General features: G+C 33.2%; 3 long non-coding RNA genes across 3 annotated transcripts in view; all 3 read left to right on the forward strand.

Annotated features, from left to right (window-relative positions):
- The window catches only part of LOC132194176 (uncharacterized), a 138,069-nt gene that overhangs the window by 82,807 nt on the left and 33,954 nt on the right, over positions 1 to 21,308 (forward strand). The window lies entirely within an intron of this gene.
- LOC132194411 (uncharacterized) lies at positions 5,496 to 6,256 on the forward strand. Its single transcript, XR_009441547.1, has 3 exons — positions 5,496 to 5,629; positions 5,823 to 5,917; positions 6,111 to 6,256. It is a non-coding gene; the product is annotated as an uncharacterized LOC132194411 (long non-coding RNA).
- On the forward strand, positions 14,274 to 17,035 carry LOC132194296 (uncharacterized). Its single transcript, XR_009441528.1, has 4 exons — positions 14,274 to 14,571; positions 15,362 to 15,861; positions 16,286 to 16,783; positions 16,848 to 17,035. It is a non-coding gene; the product is annotated as an uncharacterized LOC132194296 (long non-coding RNA).

Raw genomic sequence — 21,308 nt, forward strand, 5'->3', positions numbered from 1 at the left:
CGGCTTGTATTGCGAACATATTTTATTTGTGCGCGGCCATATATATTTCTAACTTTAACAACTGTTGTTAGCTCGCCATAAAGCAAGCAAGCAGCCTTTGAGGAATATTTTTCTCTGCTGCTTGTCTAATATTATACTCATGTAACACACAGTGTGTGTGCCAGCGCAGGCCCAGCGTCGGCCTTTTCTTTTTATTCTCCATGAAAAAGAGATTTACGACTCTTTTTACGAGTGGCGGTCCCATCATTTGCTTTAAGAAAATGAGCCCCCCTTCTGGCTCTCTTTTATTTATGTGTTTTTGCTCCTCCAGCGAGCTCTTTCTTTCTTTCTTTCTCTCTCCAGTCCCTCTGTTTTATTTAAGTTATTCCTCACTTTACAGCCCAACAACATTTATTTAAATCATCAATCTCGCGGCAGATAAGAATTAAAAAGATATCTCCAGTGCTGCCCGCCCTTATTCTTTTATCTCCTCCAAATCGTCCCTTTCCACGTCAAATAAACTGGCCTTTTTATTAGTCGGCACGGCTAATTTATTATTTCCAAATCTTCCTCCTCTATTTTTCCTTGTTTTTGCAGAATTTTCTTGGCAGGTGTTCAAATCAGATCGCTTAGAGTGAGTAATATGAGGGAGGCAAAGACGGAGGCTTGGAAAAAGTCAATTTTATTTTTTTACAAATAAACAGTGTTTTTGAGCATATTCAAATAAAAGGGAATTAATTCTGCTTGAGATTTAATATAAAATTAAATATAAATTATATTTTTGTAATAAGTGTTTTTCTATGAGCATCTGTAAAATTAGTCATAATAGGATAGGGTCAGAAATAGCGCATGGAAATATAGTTTAATTTTCATCAAATGCATATTAGTAGCCGTACATTCTTCAATTCTGGGTCGCTAAAATTCTGTTTCCATACAAAATGTCTAAAGTAAATTAATTTTCCCTATTCCAGAACGTAAAATATGGCATTTATTTAAATTCTGTTTTTTTGTCTACAAGTCGAATTTATGTTTCAATTTGAAAATTAAAAATTATTAATCATCTTGCAAGAAAAGTAATATTTACTCCTCAATTTCTGCTTTTATGTTCGTACAATAAGTTCATTATGAGTATCAATAATATAAACAGTCTTGTTTTATTACTCGTTATACTTTACTGAAATGAAGTCATGCGGACTCGGGCAGTTTTACGGCTCATGAATCGGCCGAATAAAATGTAAAACAATGTGTTAATAAAGCCGGAGACATCTCTTTTCCATCTCCAAGTCGGCGCGCATACACTTAGCATAATGTGTCCTTTTCTCTCTCTCTCTCGGCGCTCGCCTTCATTACTCCTTATAGTTTTAAAAAGCCACCACACCAACTGCGCGCGAGTGAAATTTATGAGACAACTTCAGCCGACTTAGCATATAAAGTGTAACTATATACAAGAGACTGAGTGTGTGTGCCATCCATTCCAACCTTTTATCTTTTAAAAGCCCTTTTCAACATGACGCCCGCTGCCTATGGCCATAATTTACCCCTGCTTTCCAGGAAAGAAAAAATGCGCCTCCGCTATAGCACATTCCTTCAGAGCCTCTCCTATAACTTTGATGAGCGAAACTACTGGTAGTATGGTATGAAATTGAAATAATTTTTATTTTTCATATTTTTTTGTCTAATTTACTTAAATGTAAATAATATTTTTTGCTTTTTCCATAAGAAAATTTGAGATATTTTAAAATTAACTGTTTAACAATTTAAAAATGCCAAATATACTGATTAAAACTAATATATAATAGATAATTTTAATGAAGTGAAGCGATGTCCTGAAAAAATATAGCTTATTTCAAACACTTAATTACAGCAAAAGAAAAACTCTTTGACGGGTATGGTTCCCAAAGTAGTCCCTTGAAGCTAGATAGAGTTAATAGTCGACTTAAGGGCCAAATTAAAATTAGAAGGGTTTTTTTCAGACACAATAGTAATTTAAATTTTTAAGATCATTATAACTTTTTAATTAGATTTCATTATAGAATTTTAAATTTAATTTTTTTTAAATAAAAATTTAAATATTAAAGAAATAAATAAATGCACAAAATACGTAAATAATAAAATGATGCAATAGTTTTAAACAGAATATTAGCATTTATTAATTAACATTTGATACACATAATATTAATTAACTATCCACTATTAGTGAACATGTGAATAAAAAGAAATTTGAAAGATATTTTAATTTGTTGAGTTTTCCTATAGCTTTTGTATGCAACATGCAGTTGAATAAAAATTATAAGTTATTTCCATAAATTCTTTCATTGTTTGATTATGAATCAATATATTTTGTGTAAGAAACGAGCATTAAACTTTTTCCTTGATGTTGAAAAGAGAAAAAGAGCGTGGCTTTACAAAAGTTGTTAAATTACATATTATGCTGAATCATCTTTCCATGCATAATGTAATCCGACAATTCATACCAAATATCTTCTCGATATGATCATGCGTTTCACAAGAGCGGTGATTTTAAGTTATGGCCTGGCAATAAAGTTTTATGATGCCCTCCTGCGTGTGCTTGATAATTTATAATCATCGACCGAATGATGTTGAATGCATAAATTTTTCCCTGAATTTAAATTTCCAGTCCTGAGGGCGTCGTAAAATAACAACACAGCTTATCTCATTAGCCATATTGACAAGTATAGAGAAAAAATGATTATATTCTACAGCAGACGGCACCATAAAAAAACAAACGCGCAGTTGTCATTCTGAATACGTAAAATCATGCGATGGTTCAAGACCAAAAAATTCGTTCCTCGTCCGCCGGCCATAAACTAATTCGGGGCAATAAAAGATAATAACTATATTCGGGGGGAATGCCAAAAAGTGGCCGTCCACTCATAATTGGCAGCTTCCTACGAATTTTTACAATTAAATTAGGTGTGCCGGTGAAATTATCAATCATAAATATATGGAGCAGCGCCGACGTATAATAAATTTTGTTGCGTTATTAATATTATACAGAGGCGGCACTCAACGCCTCATTACTTATGCTAGACGGCGCCCACGGCCCAAAAGTGATTACACTGTAAAATTAATTCCACCATTAATATAATTACTGGTCTGTCATATTGTATGGACTGCTGCGGATCGAGGGGGTAATAAAAAAATTATATATGATGTTTTGAATATTTATTGACTAGAATAGGGAAAGTTCGTTCAAAATAAATTATTATTTAAAAAAAAATTATTCTCACATTATTCCAGAATACGGATTTTTTTCCCATAATATGGAAAGAGCTCATTTACAAGCCAAATAATAATTGTTGTGAATTAGAATAAATTTAAAAAAGTTATATAGAGATGAAAAGATACCTGGAAAACATGTAAGTAAAGCTTCAAATCCATTTGTTTCAAATTGTTTAAAACTTCCAGATGAACAATTTTAGCTTTTTTAGCTTTATTATAACCATTAGAATAATTATTGAAAATGAAATTAACTTTAAATCCAGTGATTTAAATAAGCAAATTTAATTCGAGATTGTTAAAAATTGATTAATTTGCTACTACATTAATTACGATCAGTATTATTACATAGAAAATAATTTTGATTGATGAAGTCTTTTCTGCATTTTCTAATTTAATAATTTCTATCAATAAAACAAAACTACAATTGCCATTTAAAACACTTTTCAATTTTATATAAATTGTATTTTTTTCTTTTTACCTGGCATCAGGTACTTATTTTTTACATTCTTTTCTAACTGAGCAAAATAAAATTTTTAATTATAATCAACTTTTTTTTAGAACGAGGGTGAATTTTTTTAATGAGAAAACTACTATGTTCATAATTTGAGGTTCAGTCCCATATTCAAATCCGCATGCTGGCAAAATAAACATTAGTGAAAAGGTTTTACCAAAACGATTCGCTTTTATTTAATAGAGGAATTCATATCCGAATAATTTTGAATATTCTCACAAATATTTTTCGTTTCATATACAATTTGTTCCAACCATTTTTGTTTAAAATTTGTGTAAATTAGAGCAATCGGCCAAAATTTTCCATCTGCTGATTTAGTTCGTGACAACCGCAGCTGCGAAAAAGTGGCAAAAAACATGCAAAATTTGTCCCCACTTGATATAATTTGGTGGCGAATGCTTCGTTATCGCGCGCGGATCTGTGCGTGTTCGTGCGCTTGTTTTGTAATTACCCGCGCGCCGCAGTGGCCATGTTGCAGGTCATGAAATTGTTATTAAGTAAGTGAGCATGAACGAGTGTATCATTACAATTATTCATTCGGTGGCTGCATGTGTGTGAAATAAATTTGCCGAACGCGCTCCGCCCCATCGCGCGAATCGCCCGCCCTTGCAAAACTCCGCCTCTTTGCATGTCGGCCGCCGCAGACACACTTTATGATTATTACAGTTCATCTGGACAGCTGCTAACTGCCGACCAGTGTTTTTGTCTTAATGTAGTCGAGCGAGCGCGACTTCAAAGGAGCTCGTTAAAAAGATCGACGCGGCTCCAGAAAAGGCACCGCTCGCGCACCACTGGTGGCCGCGCGAACTTTGCCAAATAAAAAACGGCCGCGGGTTGCAGACGCCGCAGGGGGTGCGAAGCTTTTTCTGATGTCAATCCTTTCCTGAAACCCATGGGAAATTATTATAGAGTGAATGTGTTTTTTAAGGCAACTTCTATTAACCCAGTCAAAAATGCCATGGTGGCCCAGTGCAGGGCCGGTACTGGCAGCGAGGGCGCGCTGCTGGCTGCTGGCTAAAGTGCTGGCAATTCGAGAGCGGCCAGCAGGCAGCCACCGCGGTGGCTCTCAGAAGGAGAGAAAAAATGATCCCTGCCATATTCTAAGTCCGAATTGAGCCGTGATTGAGCATTAATGGCATTGTCAATGGGTGCCAATATTGTTCAACGCTTTTAATATATCATAATTATTTAAATTATCATTAAATTTTATAAAATAAAATAAACAAGTCATTTAGTCTAGATGTTTTCCTTTTACATTTTTCTTTATTTTATTTTTTAATATTTTTTATTTAAAATATCTAAAACATCTTTTTTATGGTTTTATTTAATTTAAATTATTTGTTTAGCTCAGTTTAACTTTATGATTTATTTACACCCTTTACAAAATATATAAATATATTAAAAATTTTTAATTTGGACTGCGTACAATTTTAAGATTTTCTTCATATAATTTTAATTGCTCTTAATCTACAAAATATAAGTAATTCACGCACGCAAGTTCAGTCACTTCAATATTCTTTTATTTATGTTAGGGAATTTTCAAAATGTAATTTAATGTAGTAAGTTTGTTTTGCATGATATAAATGCGTTTAAGATCGGTTGGAAGGAAAAAGTTATACCACCCTGGCTGTGCGGTGGCTGCGTTGCGGCCAGCCATATACACTGCGTGCGTGACTTTCTAGCATGCGCATATGCGCAGAAGAGAGATTTCAGGCAATGCGCCGCTTCTCCCACAGCGGCGTCAGGGCAATAACAACAAACATGTCGGACGCGAGACCTGACCACGTTTATCAGCTCCGCATTTTTTCATAATTTAAGCCCTTAAATTGCAACACTTCTGGAAAAATTTTGTTCGCCGATGCTGGGATCAAGTTCGGTCACCGATTAACAAAAATGGTAAGTTTAAAAATGATTTAATTCTGGCATAACTTAGCGTAGCATCATTTTGACGCCAACAACAAACATCTCTCACATATACGAAGCATGCTTGAAGGGCGTTTCTTTGCCTAAACTGCGCCTAAATTAATTTAATATTCATTCAATCTGCGTTTTTCCGATTATTAATTTTATTTATTAATTTGCATTTCAGAAAAAAAAATCCTAGGAGTCAAATTTTGCCGAGGAGACCCAGCAACGCGGAATATATAACCACTGCTCATCCCCTGTTTGTTAAAATAAAAAGAGGTAATGAATCAATTTTGTTTCTCAAAATATTAAAAAAAAATCTTACACAATAAATAAGTTTACGTCGTGGAAAAATTTAATTCCATTTTTAAATTATTTTGGTATTAATGAATAATTTTATTAATTAATATAACAATCGAGATTTTTTTGCTATTTAATTCGCAATTTTAATTATAAAATTTTACTGTTTCAGAACCTTTTGAAGAACACCTTAGACATCAGCGGTATCGACATCAGCCCTGCTTTGTGGATAATGTGCTTCATCAATTAGGTAGAATGCGATTTTATTAGGAAAATAATTTTTAGATCGATCTATAAATTTATATTATAAATTATTATATAAGATATTCTAATAAATTTGTCAAATAAAATTCACTTATATACTTGATTTATATAAAATTTGGTGAAATGAGTTTTTCAAACAATATGGAAATTTAGTAAAAAGTTGGTTGTTGGTTCCATTAAGCTTTAATCCTTTTGTGTTTGGTTTAAAATTTGAATTATTATTGTAAAATATCAAAATATTCAATGCTCAACATAAACAAATATTCTTGACTTCTGACTGATATTATTGTGTAATTTAAGTTTGAATAATAAAAACATTATTTTTCCTGAATAAATATGTCATTTGATTTATAATATAATATTTTTTTTAATATTACCCAAATTATGAAATTAAAAAAATTAAAATTATTAACAATAAAAAAAGCAAAAAGTGTGAATGGCTATTCCATTTTGAGCCATGTCGGTTGCATTATGGCTAGCCAGCGTGGTGCCATGGCTGGAGCCGGCGTCGGCCCAGTGCTGGGTCGGCCTGCAAAGTTCGGTGCGTACCATTGCTGGCTGGCCCGCGCTGGCGTGTCATGGCAGGCCGGCGCTGGCCCCCCATCCAGCCAGCATGGCATTTTTGGCTGGGAACAATTTCAAATTGTTTAATCAAAATTATAATTATTTTTTGTTAGTTAATTTACACAAATGAGGTCAATTAATGAACATGGACAAGAAAATATCGGAATTAAATAATTTGAATAAAAAATAGGTATGAATAATTATTTTGTTTTATTTTAATCAGAATTCCTTTTAAATGTGTGATATTAAATATTTAATCAGGGGTGGGAAGGTAACATAATTTTGGGGAACTTTAAACCAATATTAAATTTTAATTCCACAGTTTTAATCATACAGAATTTTTGAAAGATTAATTCATCTGAAATCCCTTTTTCTGTTTTTTCACTTCTCAATATTTTTGTTGAATATTCTAATTTTATAAAACTTTCAAGAAATTTTTCAAAAAAAATCAAATAATTGTATGATTTCCAAATTTTAAAAGAGCTGCCAGCATTTGAAATTTGTGAAAACTTGCTCTCTATTTTTCGTGGGTTTTTCTGCTGATAAACTCAACAAAATTACACCCAATCAAGGAAATACTGTTATTTCTATTTTGTACCTAATTATGAATCAGCACCGTGATCGGGAATTTCCTCAAAAAAATTAGAAGTTGCAGCTAATCTAATACTGGATAAATTGAAAAAATAAATGTGTTTTTTTTTAAAGAGAACAAAAATACGCAAAACATAAAATGCTGAAGTCAAAATTTAAATTATATACCATGTAATTACAATTCTATTGAAACAATTCGTTGAATAAAAAACAACAATGATAATCGTTTATGTACTAATGATTTATTCTGACAAGCTCATTTAATTATTTTTTATGTTTTGCAACCAGCTTGGTACCCGTGAGGCGCTGGTTGCCTAATCTTCAATATTTCTCCAAACATTTATAGAAACGAGTTGTCTGAAAAAATTTCATTAGCTGGCGGGCCCACAGGCTGCGCGTTTCAAAACACATTTGTCAAAAGATTGAAAAGTGATTAATTTTGTGTACAAAGCTGCTGCCGTCTGTGAAAAGCGGCGTCTCATCTTGGCAATTTACGCAACGTCAAATCCAATTCCCACGCAGATCCATCTTCGCGCTTCTCACCCAAGAGAGAACGAATAAAGAATCATATTTTATCCCATTCTCGTATAAGTGAAATGAAAAAAAGAGGAATATAAATTCGTGCAGCTCTTTTCACGCAGCCCACATTAAAGAAGTCAAAAGTTTTCAGCGCAGTCGGACGGACGGAGTGAGTGACAGACAGGTGAGAGGCCTTGGTGTACACAAAGTATAATGCGCGCGGCCGAGTGACATGATACAAACACCACTCACCTTTTATTATGTGAGAAAACCACTTAGCAGCAGTGAATTCAAAAAGAAGCACAAAAGCAGTTGTGCCTGCCCTTTAACGATGATTAGCATTCTAATGTGAAACTGTCAGTCATCTGGCAGCAAAACACAAATCCATATCACTGGAAGAAATAGCTGAGGGCGTCGGAATAATCATCGGCCAGCCGCACTTCGTGAGCTGCCACTTTTTCTCTTCACTTTCCAGAACCTTCTACAAATGGCACTTGTTCATAAAATAAATATCCAATTGGGAAATATATTTGAAGCCAAAAAAATCATTTTAAAATAATAATTATGATCTATTTTATTTTATAATTTTTTTATGACATGAGAAACATTTTCCAGATTTATTCCTTTCACTTAAGATTTGGAATGAAATTAAAATTCAATTGTTTTGGATCAAATTGAGCAAAGATAGGATTGTGGATAGTTCATTTCTCTAAGAACAAATCTATATTGTCATTAATAATGCCCTTTTTTTAAAAAAAAAAAATAAAATCGATCTCATAATATAACACTTAAAAACGAGCACTTTTAAACTAGGAAGAAATCGACCGAATTCTGAATTTAGAAATATAAACAGGAAATGGTGGTATAGGCAACGAAAAATAGTACAATCATTCCGTGGGTCAATAAAATTTGTTTGAACTGGATATTTTTGTTCAGATAAAGTCAGAGGGAATTCCTCAAAATTAGAAGCAAATAATATATTATTTCCTTTCCTGGTAATTTTAATACATTTGTGCAGCCCAATATTGTTTATTCCAAAAAAAGTACAAAAGCAGTTTTAAAAAAACTCTTTATGTCGGGTTTAATAAATTATTAACAAATATGTATTGAATATACTGACTGTTTTTTTTCCAAAGAGCTAAAAACCTGTTTTGCACGCTTTAGTAATTTAATCTCATAATTGTTTTGATTTTGTGCAATCAGTTTGATGCATTCTTTGTAGGGATGGCCTGTGGATAAATTTATAAACGACACTAATTTTTCTCAAAATTAGTGTCTTATAGTGTCTTAACTGAAAAAAACTTTTAAAGCGCTGAAAATTATAAAGAAATGTGATTTTCACTTAATGCAGCTTTTGCCAAATTTCATTTATTTTCCCAAGCGAAATTGACTCAAAGTGATGTGTCACGTCTGTCAAGTAAGTTTTATTTTACAATGTGATAAATATTTTACTAATGATTCGTGCGGTGTGATGGAAATTCCTGACAACGGGGCCCTTTCAAGCGAGCCCGACAAAAGACGGCTCCGCATGTTCGCTTGGCTGAAAGGGAATAATTTCAGAGAGCGTTGAGCAATGCGCGCAGTCGGGCCTGTAATCGAGGATAATACATTTCTCGGGTTGTTATAAAACATTTTCTCATGAGCAAGAATAATAAAGAGGTATGCAGAGTCATGTAGCAAATGAATGCAACATGATTAAAGCAGCCAGTCAAATCATTATTCAATCAGCCGATTCTTTCTATCTCGGGAAGAGAGAATAGCGTGTTAATTCCTGAAGGCTCAATTATAATGCTCGGCGGCTTATTCTGAAACGCAGCCTGTCGTGACCGCAGAGCTCAACATCAAGATTTATATTTTCCCGACTCGTTTGCCAGCCTGCAGATTTATGCCTATTACAATAATAAAACGCCGCCGCCACGCACGCAGCTCCTGCGCCGCGATACACTTCTTGCTCTGTGATGAATTGCATTTGCCCAGGGCATTTTTCATTCCATTGCCAAGATCACCCTTGTTTTAACTTTGAATTTTAATAAAATTAAATTTCCCTGTTTCGTTGACTAGATGTAATTTTTATTATCGTTTTGTTAACTTCATTTTCCAAAAACACAAAGCCGATGTGACATATCTCTACACAAAATGTTTAAAAAAATCACGAAACAAATTAACATTATTCAATATCAATAATAAGTATTTACTATGCATCAAAACAAAATTGAAAATCAAATTAAAGTATTTAAGCCTTAGCCTTTCTCAAAATTTGGTTTTGTGATGAAAACAATCTTAAATTATTAATATTTTTTCTTGCTCATGAAAAATGCGAGTGAAATTGGCCTATTTCGAAATTTAAAACCATTTCTTTTTACAATTTCCTGAACGTCGTATTGATTGCCCACTCTTCTTTTTAATAAATTCATTTTTGGGTCATACTGTGACATTTGACCCAGAAATATTATTGCAATCTAACTTGGGGCCAAGCGCTTTATCACATGATCTTTTAAATCTGCAAAATTCAAATTTAGGGAAAAATTTATGTACCCCATACGTAGAGCTCAAGAAAATTCATTTTTATGGAATTCTTGCTTTTCAACGAAATCGATTGCAGTATTCTCCTATAAATTCAGAAAATCGTATTCTGTAATATTTGAGATCATCTAAACTTTGGATCAAATGACAAATAAAAAAAAAAAAAAATAAAAAAATTTCATCTTATCCAATATATTAATTAAATTGGAGACTGGAAACAAGGTGAATATAATAGAAGCAGACGATTAGCTGTAGGAAAAACGCCCACTAACAGCCATAGTGATAAGAAAAACCGCCTAATTAAACCGGTAGCAACCAGCCAGTGCATAAGCAGTAGTACCAACCCAAAAAACATAGCCTGGAATATGCTAGATATATACCGGATATCCATATGACCTCTAATGTGCCATAATAATTAAGTGTTGACCGATAACAAACAGAATTTTTTACAATATTTTTTCATTTGCCGTTTTAAATACTATATAATGCGATATAATGTATAATCAATAAATCAACCTTTCAAATTTTATAAATTCATCTGCGCAGCTATATAAATATTTTATAATTATTTCTTTTGCTTTTTAGTGCATCACATTTGATGAAGCAGCAGGAGGAAAGTGACAAAGCCTCATTTTGGAGACAGGCGGAGTGACAGCGAGCGAAATGCAGCGCGAAAGTCTGCTCAATCGCGCGGTGTGACATATTATTATTTCATATTTCGCGGCGGCTGCTGGCAGCGACTGTTTTTTTTTTTTTTTTTTTTTTTTTTGCCGTGGTGTCACATTATCAAGAAATATTGTGGCAACCTCGATTTCGCTGCGTGCCCGCCGGGGGCCTTCGCTCGGCGCTCATAAAGTAAGCAAAGGTTGTAATATCGCCGGGTGACAAGCGCGCGAGTGAAAGAATGATTGATGATATGTGGCCCATACATCATTCCTCCTCTCCTCCCCATGACTCTCTTAAGGCTATAATATCATCACTGTGTGGCGTGTAGTAATAATAATCACCATGTGACCCCCAGCAGCAGCAGCAGGAAAAAAATTGCCACGCACGCAGGGGGTCTTTTTGCAGCGACGCGCTTCTGCTCGCTCTCCTCTCCATAGCTGCAGCAATCACTCATTTTCCGAGCAGCTTCCTACATTTTTTTTTTTTTTATTTATTATTTCGAACTTGATTGAAAAGGGGTTTCTCCTAGTAAAATTCCTTTGCTTTTTATGAATGCATTTTCCACTTTTGATAAAAAAAAAATATTTGACAGATTCTCTAGCACGTCAAAATTCTAGAATGATTTGCGCCTATCAATCATTGCGCCTGTTCAGAAATTGTCAAGTGCGACCAGGGGCGGTAATTCGTGATATTCGCATATTGAAGTTTTGCATTTATGTGCGATAAGTTGATAGATTAATCCTGCAGTTGTAGATTTGTTTGGGATTACGCTTGTCATGAGAGGATTTTCAACTTCTTTTGTGTGATTAAATTGTGCGTTTGAACAAATCTTAATTTTTGTATGACTAACACGACCTAATTATAATTATATTTATGGTTTTTTTATAACTCCCCATGTTTATCTTGATTAAATTTCTCACATGACTAACACCACAATTTTTTACAATTTTATTTTAATTTAAGAGATATAACATGAATTTGTTTCATTTCAGACTTGATAATCGGTGTTTTTCCCCGCCTAGTTTATTTTAATTCAAAACAATTTTACTGAACATTTTTGCCTGTTACACTTGATCAAAATACCAAAAAAGGATGCACATTTTCCAGTCTGAGGAATTCCCTGACTTAATTTTTAATCTCAAATTGGACAAATTTGCTGACGCACACAGCATGATTGTAATATTTGTGGTTCCCAACCAAGTTCCTGATTTATGCATAAAAATTCGTTTTGTTTTCTTGCTTTTTAAACCTGCTTCTTATTTAAATATAAACAAACCATGTAAACATGAGATGGATTTTGTTTTATCGCCAGATAAGGCAATGTTTAAGGACGTGGATTTATTTATAGAGAAATGAATAATCCCTTATTTTCAGCACATTTTTCCGGCTTCTTTCTTTTCGGCTGGATTATAAAAAAAAATAATGAAGGAAGTAAATAATTTGTTCCGTTCATTCAGTCTCCATCTAGTTTCTAATTGTTGAAATTTGTAAACGATTGAAAAAAAATAATTTTTTACAAAAAAATCTTCAAATTTTCTTAGGTAATCTCAATATTAACTTTTAGGAAAATATGTAGCAAAAAGAGAATTTATAATTAAAAAGCATTGGAATGTTGGAAAAAAGTTTCATTTACATTTCTGCTAAATTTACTTTTGAAAAATCAATATTCAAGCTTTTAGGGTAATTTTCCTCCGGTTTTATCCAACTGAAGAGTAAAAATGTCTCACAATCAGAACAGACCTGCGAAATTTGATAAATAGCGTGTTGCTTTTATATTTGAACTGCAGGTTTTGGTGCACACTATTTATTAAAAAACTTTTTTCTTTACTTTCTGTTCTAAATCTCGAATTTTTTTTTAACACACGCCCGATCAGATTACCAAATAAGGTCGTACATTTTCCAGTCTGAGGAATTCCCTGGTTTTATTTTAAAATATCCAATTTGTTGACGCACAGCATGATTGTGTTTTTGTGGTTGCTGACAGATTTCCTGTGATTTGTTTATCAAAATTCGTTAGTTTTCTTCCTTGTTCAAAACCGCATCCTATTCAAATATAAACATAAGATTGATTTTGTTTTATGACCAAATAAGGGAATGGATAAGGACCTGGATTTATTTATAGAGAAATGAATAATCACTCCTTTTCAGCACATTTTCCGGCTTCTTTTCATTGGGCTGGATTAAATAGAAAAATGTGATTTAAGGAAGTAAATATTTTGTTTTGTTCATCCAGTCTCCATCTAGATTCCAATTGTGGAAAGTTTTATACAATTGGAAGAATATTGATAATTTAAAAAAAAAAATCTTTTAATATCCTAAATGGAAATGAAACATATAAACGAACTATTAAATTGAGAGAAGGTTCAATAATATCTTTTTTTTTAATTTCTTATTGAAAAAAAACTAACGACGAAGAAAAAAACTAATAATCGACTATTCTCCATGTTAAATTACGAAATTACCGTATAAATAGTATGCGATGGATAACATTAATTTTTTCTAATTGCCACAAATACAAAATTAAAAAGGGACAAAGTTTATTATAAAAAAAATTTATCTCAATATTCTTCTATGCATTTTTACTACTTCCTGCCATCAGGCTTGTTTATTGAATTGAAGGATATAAAATTAATACTTGATTTAGTCTCCATCTAGTTTAAAATTTTGTAACATGTTTGTGAAGGAAGTAAAACATTTTTGTTTTCTTAATTTAATTTAAAATTATAAACGAAAATTAAACAAATACAATTTTGAAATTGCATTAAGTCTAAAACGTTTTTTTTTTTAATATAATAAAATACGACAACTTTATGAAACAAAATCCGTACCAAATGAATATAGTCTCAGCAGGCTTTCAAATCTGATTGCAAGGATTTTTGGTGCACAAAAGTGCTCGTTTTTGTATTGTGTCGCTGTCACAGAGAGAGATCTTAATTCAAGAGAGTTAATTCAGTAGCGAGCCGCTTTAATTTGGTTTTCATGCAGCAGGGATGATATCTGAAGCAAAATGCAAATCACCGGGTGCTGAACTCCTCTCACTACAGCAAGTAATGTCAGCCCGAGTGGCTTTTTAATCAGTTGCTCTTTCTCTGCAAAGTCTCTTCTGCCATTAGCATTCAAAATGCATGCACTTACAGGCAAGCAAGAGACTCTCGCTCGTTAATGTTTTCATTATTGAATTGGTTGCCGGTTGGTCGTGGTGCACGACTCGGCGCAGCAGAACGGATTTGCTACAATCACGTAATGAGAAGCGCGCGCGATAATTGGACCTTGGAGGGACTAACGAAGGGCGTTCGCTCCTCTTGTCGACTCGCGCGCAATAATCGAGTGGATGAGCAGATAAAGAGCCGAAGAAAGCAGCAATGAAGGGTGCGCGAGTCATGAACACGCCAGGCAGCATGTCTCGCACTCCAACATCTTCATCCAGATTCATTTGAATAATCAGAACGCCTTACTTGCTTATAATAACACAGCCTTCAATTCAGCGTGCAAGAAATCAGATTTTGGTGAGCAGAAATTGCTACAATCTAGAATTTTTTAAATTTTTTACATAAATTAAGAAAAAATTTTATAAGCTTCCCAGAATTTTGCAAAATATTCTATTAATTCGCTATAGTTGATATGATATTTCCAGAGAATTTTAGCCAACAGTGCGTTGTTTAGGAAAATATTTCGTAAAATTCACTGGAAATATAATAATAATCTATTTTAAAGCATATTATATTCTTATTTTTTTTCTTACAATATTCAACTTTAAAATTACATTGTTGACGAACTGAATTTATTTACAAAAACAATGCAAATTAATTAAAAAAAAAATAGTAAATGAATAAATTAATTCAAACCAACAACTATTGCAAGTAATATCCAGAAAGTAAGATTCTCTACGTTTCTTTAAGAGAGGCCTTTACTTTTTATAATTATTTATTTTGAAGTACGTGGACGCCAATTTTTTTGAATAAGCCATGAGAACCGGTAACATAATATCTTGTATTTATTCAGTTATTTATATTATGTGAAAACATGAGCTGCATAATTATAAGAAAATTTCTGTATGAGGAAATAACATCTTAATTTTGAGAAGCAATTAAAATAAGACGCCACCAAAGTTAATAACTAAAGAATTAAATTTCTCGGACTTACTTATCAAAATTTATAAAGGTTTACAAATTTCCATTGTAAATAAACAACCATAGCGGCTCTCAGAATCATCGTAATATAAAATATTAATCCCGTCTCTGAAGCACTTGAAATTCTAAGAGTTTTAATATAATTTTAATCTAATTAACTTTGTAGCTCCAGCAGGTGTGCCTCGTCAAACCCTTTTCAGCACGACCGTGAAACGCCGCAAACAGGAGTCGCAGCATCGAGAGATCTCGGCTGCTCTGCTGTCAGTGTCAGAATTTAAATGAATCAAGTTGTCAATGGCCAAGGAACACCGTTCGCGGTTAATAAGAAGAACACACATCGCGTCCGCCGCCACACCCAGCCAGGAAAATAAGAAAGATGTGTTCGAACGAGATTTGGCCTTTTTAGTTTAAAAATTAAAGAAAAAGAGAGGCCGCGCCGCACTTGTTTTCCTCGAGTGCCTAATGAATTTTAAATTAGAGAGAAAGAAATAACGACGAGACTCTAAAGCTTTCTGTGGGAGTGCTCGCCGGTGATTAAATTCTCATCAGCCCAAAAACAGCACCCTCGGCAGCAAAAGTGTTTTGTCGCACAGAAACCTATTTTTCGTTCCAAAAATTGTTACTTTCTGAAAAAACCAAATACCTAAAACTGGTAAAACTGGATTGGTAAGAGATATTTATTTTACAAAAGTGGATAATTTAAATTAAGTTTAATTTAATTTATTTAGTTCAATTCTAGCATTATTAAATTAAATATAGCATAATTCATGTTATTTAAAAGTTATCAATGAAAACTAATTAATAAGAATATAAATAGTGGTCCCAAGGCGGGTTGATTATGAAAGTAATTTATTAAGCGAAAAAATGGCTTAAGAGAATTCTAAATCAGTAAAATTAAAATTTGTAGACTGTTGATAATTTTAATTTTACATGAATAAAACACACAAAAATGAAAATAAAACTCTTTATTTGTTCAATTAAATATTTAAAATGCTATGAATATTTTGAAAACAAAATTAAATATTTTATTTTTCAAAAACTTTCTAGAACTCCGCAATAAACTTGGAGCTCTATTAATCGTGTTTTTCAGCAGAATCGAGGCTTACTAAAGTCGGAGCGTTAGAACGATGTGATAATAATTGGCCTGGAAACTAGAGGAGTGCAAACAAATCATAAAACCGTGGCGATTCCGGGAAATGCGTCGGCCCGTCTAATAAAGATGAAAAGCGGATTTGCCGCCGTCGTAAATCTTGGCCAGAGATTTTCGCTCGTCACATCGCAGCAGGGGAAGGAAGACGGCGTGCCAGTGCTAATGGCCGGCTTTGCTGGCGGATTAACGAGTGCAAAACAGCTGCGAGATAAAGTGCAGCCAGATTTGCATCACGCTAGTGTGTCAGCTTTAATCCTCTGGTTTAATAACCAGCGCCACCAATTAAACCCATAAATATCTATGCTTTATGAGATGCATACCTGTCACGAGTAATTAAAACGCGCTTATTAAAACTTCAATCACCGTCAGCCATGATTGATAATAATGCCTTGCTGACACAATGATGAATGATGAAAAGCATTCTCTCGTCGCTCTGTTGTAAATAAATATTGCAATCTATTTTTTTTTAATCATGTAATTTGGAGGATATTTTTTTTTTCAGAGAGCTTCGAATTGGCCTTTTATCATCAAATCTGCAAGAATCGTGAAGTTTCAAAATAATTGAAACTCACTAAAAATTGTTAAATCAGCTAAAAAAAACAGACCATAATTTTTTAGAGAGGAATAATTGAAAAAATAAATTACGGAAAAAAATTATTTTAGATATTGATCGCGATTGCCCCTTCACCACTGGCGGTAAGTTTAATTAATATTGTCCATTTTCACTAAAATTGCTGGAAAAAAATTAACTAAATTTATTTTATTTTTATAGCAAAAAATAGTGATTGAATGATGTCTTTTTTGCTGAAAGCGTTCTAAAAATAAGCTATTAATTTGCCTAGAAATAATTCTTTGAAGTTTATCACAACCGCATAGAAGATGTTTTTACAATAATTTAAATTTCCAAACTTTTTGAGAGTAAGAAAACTTGATTTGATATTAAAATTTTTTTATTTGGCTAATTTTGAGTCAAAATTATGCTAAAAAAAATTCTGATTTCAGTAATTTCTAATTCAGACTCCCAAATTGATCAAAGGTATCGAAATATATTATGATTTTAAATTTCAATTACCTTTAGCAATGATATTTTAAATACAAAATAAATTTTCATACCAAAATTACTCTCCGGTTAGGTATATTTTTAGCTCATATTGGACTCGGTTTTGAACTTTGGGAATAATTAAAGCCGTGATGGCGTAAGGGGGTGTCAGAGCCGATGCGATCTGGAATGCACCACTTTATCTCGCTGCCGTTTATGATGATTTATTGTGTGGCCGATCGGCAGGTAAAGTGCGTTTGACATTGATATGCATCAGCTCCTGAGACTCGCTCTCCTGTGTGGATAGGGTGGGCTCGTCGCAGCCAGACCCATTCATCTCGGCGTGTCTGGTGATTCATCACTGCCACGCCAACTTTGAATGATTTTGGGACGCGCCGTCGGATGATTCGGCAAAGAAGACCTTGATGCCGCGCGCACCTCGCCAACGATCCATGCAAATCCACCGACAACTTTCTGAGAGCAAAAGAGGGACCGAGCAGCGATTTTCAAGTATAGAATACCAATTAGGCTCCACTAAAAAGCTTTAAGCAGCTTTTTGAATAAAATTATATTTAAATAAGTGTCTATCGTGCAAGGAAATTCAATGTTTTGACATAATTTATTGTCAGGGTGGTCAATTTTTTATTTGTGTATTTTAATTCATATATTTAGTCCAATCGAAGGGAAATTCGGGGGAAATTATAATTTATTGAAAATTAAAAAAGAAAATGGAAGTGTTTTGGTATCAAGCTTATACAGTTTCATGGACGAATAAAGCATTCTTATCAACTATATATATTTATGAAAAAGCTCAGAAGCTTCTATTACAAAATAACAACATTAAGCAGTTTTTCAAGAAACTACAACCATGCTCAAAACTTAGAAAGAAAAATATGTGGTATTGTGGTACATAAACAAATCTCATGTTACCATCATTTTTTTCTCTATAAACTCTGAGGCTTATATAATCATGCATTTATCAAGTTTTTATTATAATATATAAAAACGTCATGGATCTTTAAAAATAAAAACTTATATTAAAATTGTAAATTTTGCAAAACGACTAATGAACTTTTTCTTAAATAAGGTTTTTCTTGTATTCTTTTAAAATTTCTGACACATAAATCCTCTGTATTAATTGGAAAAAATACACTTTTGACATTGTCAAAATCGAATATTTAACAAGGAACAACCACTTGAGAGAAAACTGCAAACAATTCTACAAATTCTCATGATAATTGCATAATGTTAATTTTATATATATTCCTGATATTTTTTTTTCTCTATTTTTCACCTTATTAATAAATGTTTTGATTATAAAAACCAATTGAAATTCCATTTATCTTGTTTTTTGTGTCCATCTGTTTAGAAATTTTGAACACAGGAGCTTGACAAATTTCCGGCGCAAAGCGGATCTGACACTAAAACCTCTCGAGACGTCAAACTGGTCCGGCACACAATCTGTTTATCTGACTGCAGCGGTGTGTGTGTGTGTGTGGGGAGCGGTGCATCGCTTGCTGCAGCACGGTGGCATGGCAGACGAGACAATTCGAGAGAATTTAAATCAGTCGCCGCCGGATTCGGAGGGTACGCCTGTCAAATGAATGGGAAACGGGATTAAAAGTGGGATTTGGTGTGTGGAAGCAGCACACACAGGGTGGGGTCGTGCACACGTCGCGCGCATGTAATGTATAAATCTCTGGCATGATGGATGAAGTGACAAGACGCACCTTTTACGCCGCGCGTCAAGAGATGGATTGTGCCACATTTGCCACCACATACAAATAAATATTATACACCCGACGACGACGACGACACGTGAATGCCTCTTTTCATATCTCGTTATGATATTGTGTGCGCTCCGTCTCGCATCTCGAAAGCCGCAGGTCAATCAAAATAGCAGATCAAATGCATGAGTGGCGTATCAAGCCGAGTTAAATTAAAATGAGAGTGAGATGTGTGTGTTTACCTGTCACGCAGCAAAAGAAATGAGAATTCTGACGAGAGACTTGAATTTTTTAAGTTGATTTCATTTAAATACCAGGTCTGTTTTGATTTTTAGGACATTTTGAAATCGCAAAATAGTTTCATTTTCAGTTGTGTCTAATTTAATAAGGAAAACAGAAAAATAGAGCAAAAAATATGTTAAGATATAAAAATGTAATTATAATTTGTAAATATTTACATTTATTTTAATTTTATTAAATTATAACTTCAATATATATAATTTTTTTTAGTGTTTGTTTTTTTAATTTTTATTTTTTATATGTTATGCAATTAATTTTTTTTCCTTTAAACTAATTTTTTGGTTCTGTAACATTAAGGATAATTCGATAGAAAAATTTAATTTGTCTTTAATCATTATAAATATTGAGAACGATGTTCGGCTTTAATTATAAAATTAACCATAATAATACGACCCCGACTTCGTCATTTTCTGGACACGTGCAATGTAGACTCACAAAGAGATTTTAGGAGAATAATCGTGATTTGCTTCTTTGGTATTGGAAAAAAAAATTTCTGTAGCTGATGCACGAAATTCGCAAATTAAAAAATTAATTGTTGTAACTCTTTATTTTCAATATTAATGCGTTTAATTAATACAACCATTTTCCCCTTGGTAATGGTAATTATCGAATAATTATTACATTATAATTTTTTTTGTTTATAATTCACACTTCTTGCATGCCAACATTTTTCTTTTTTCGCACGTCACCTTTTCAAGTTCGACGCTAATCAACACAGAAATTTACACATTTGCCACCTGCCAGTATATTCTGTGATGATTGATATCGCGGCGGGAAATAATTGGCGCGACAAAAAAGGCTGCAGAGTGAGCGGCCGGCCGGCTGTCTTTCGTCCGCGAGCCATAGGCGTTGTCTCGCCAGGCATTCGATTAATTAAATTTCGCCGCAGATAAAAATATTCGCGCGCAGCTAATGGCTTGTAACGGGTTGTGACACCAGCCGGCGATCTTTCACTCCAACAGCCGCGCCACTTCAAAGCGCTTTTCTTCATTTGCGCGACGCGGCATCTTTTATTTTTTCTCGTGACGGACAATAAATCTCTTGTTGGGCCCTTGGCCATGCGTCTCAATAATTTCCCCGCAATCCAAATGACGCCCTTGACAATGCAAGCAATCTTTGCTTTGCATACTTTTCAAGCCAACACTGCACACAAGGGCCAAAATAATTACGACGTTTGTGCCATTCTTTTCATGGTGAATAAAGAACGGAGTGAATTGGCGATTTTAGCATAGATTTCATCTTCAATGCACCTATAAAGCTGAAAATAGGAAGGTGTTGACACAATTCAATCAACCATAAGTTCATGTCAAAATTTTTAAAATCAATTTTTAGCCTCAAATTGTGCTAATTTTCTCTAAATAACTGATTTTTCAATGTTTGAAAATTTTAAAATTCAATAATAAACTAATTTAGCGCATGAAAGGGTTGGAATGCCAAATTAAGAATTAAATATAATATTTTTTTAAATTAGCTTATCTAAGGAATCGATGATTCAATTGTCTCACTTCAAAAGTGACAAGTCAACAAATCTCATAAGTTACAACAATTTGGAAGTTCAATTATTCAACTTTTTAATCAATGTTCCTTCTGATAATACAACAAAATAGTTTAGAATTGAGCCTTTAAACTGATCAATGTGACTATTTACCATAGAGAAAAATCAAGATCTACAATAAAATTGTGACATTTATGATTCGCAAGTTTGTAAAACAATGAATCTTCTTTAAAAAAAAGTTTCTGTAATAATTTTTTAATTCATTTTTATTTATTTTTAAGTGTGAGAGAACACTTATTTTGATATTTTCCTTTTTCCCGAGAAATTATAAACTTTTACAATTTACAAAAAGATCATTCCTAATTTAATCGTAAAAACTATTCTATGAGGTATACAAATTTT

Source organism: Neocloeon triangulifer, unplaced genomic scaffold (assembly GCF_031216515.1).
Source record: "Neocloeon triangulifer isolate White Clay Creek 2 clone unplaced genomic scaffold, ASM3121651v1 ptg000006l, whole genome shotgun sequence".
Taxonomy (NCBI): Eukaryota; Metazoa; Arthropoda; class Insecta; order Ephemeroptera; family Baetidae; genus Neocloeon; species Neocloeon triangulifer.